The following is a 1363-nucleotide window of genomic DNA, read 5'->3' as shown; positions in this document are numbered from 1 at the left end:
GCCCAACGGTTATATTGTTTCTTTTTGTCCACCTAATTTATGGAGTAAACTGAAGTTCTGATTGGCAAAGTTAGATATTAGTGTCTGCATGATGCAGACGTTCTTTTAGGTCGTCACGCAAATATATAGATTGCTTGACAAGCCAAAAGCCGAATGTCTGCATAAGAGCCTAGAGCTGAAGGCGAGCGTTGTCTTCATTTCCCAGTTGTTCTCAAATACCCAGAATGTTTTACGGCTTTGGCTTCTTTCTATGCTTAAGAAGACAGATTCATTGCATCCCCCCCCCCCCCTCCCAACCCCAAGAAAAAGAAACATTTTCGCTGTGGAACTATAGTCTGTAACTAAACAGCTATAAAACTTGGTCATTCTAGCCAACCAGAGCGCCCGCAGAATTCTAACTGTATTATAATAGCCAGTAAGAGTAAACCATACGTTTTACTGAAACACGTCAAACTAACATACCCCACTACATTTGTTAAAGAGTTGTTATTCGCGGGGAAAAAGAGGATTGTTAAGATAAAAAATCTCACGCCCTCTTTGTCAATTTATTTCGTCAACACGACGAGCTGCCAGCCGTCAGCATAAATAGGACATCTGGCGAAAGCAACAAGCCGAAAATTGGTTTCATTTGTTTTATTAGCTACCTCGCTTACACTTTCAAGCAAGGCATGGTAAAATGTTTTATTATTTTGAAGAACGTTTTATGACCCAGTGAATTTAATTTGGCGAGAATTGTCTAGATGGGTGACAATCCAAGTGTTCGACAAGTGTATACAGTTAAACGCTAATGAACTAAAATAAGATCTCTTGCAAACCATTTTTTTTTTAATAAAACTTAATGTCCTTAATTTCAATTAACTTTCAAAACGTTCTTGCTGGCACGCATCCTCTTTGGACGTGCTACTTGTTTTGAAATCATATTTTGTCAAAACAAATAAATGCTAAAAGCATTAAAATACGGAAAAACGCTCTGAAACGTATTTATAGTTCCACTAATTAGTATTTCGTTAAATACAGCATCGGATTACGGCAACCTGCAAAATCCCGTGCTTGGCCTCTAGACTCGGGGAACATTTCTGTTGGCTTTACTACTGAGCTAAGCAAGGACAACAAATCGGAGGTTAAAAGAGGGAACATTCTTGCAGTGATAGCTTTTCTCCTTGTGGTTTAGTTGAAAGCGTTAATAGTTTAATTTGTATGCCTAATTCATTTCTATTTACTTTTTTCTACGACAACGTTCTTGGAAGTAAGTGTATTTGTTTCGCATAGAGGTGTGGCATCGACAACTTGTTAAATGGCCGAGACTTCTGTCTATCAAAACCCTAATGGAAAAAGTTATATATATTCCCAACAAAGGCATTAG

Source organism: Oculina patagonica, chromosome 1 (genome assembly GCF_052425735.1).
Source record: "Oculina patagonica isolate OP01 chromosome 1, crgOcupat, whole genome shotgun sequence".
NCBI lineage: Eukaryota > Metazoa > Cnidaria > Anthozoa > Scleractinia > Oculinidae > Oculina > Oculina patagonica.
The sequence above is the reverse complement of the archived record's forward strand: the minus strand, read 5'-3'. Positions refer to the sequence as shown.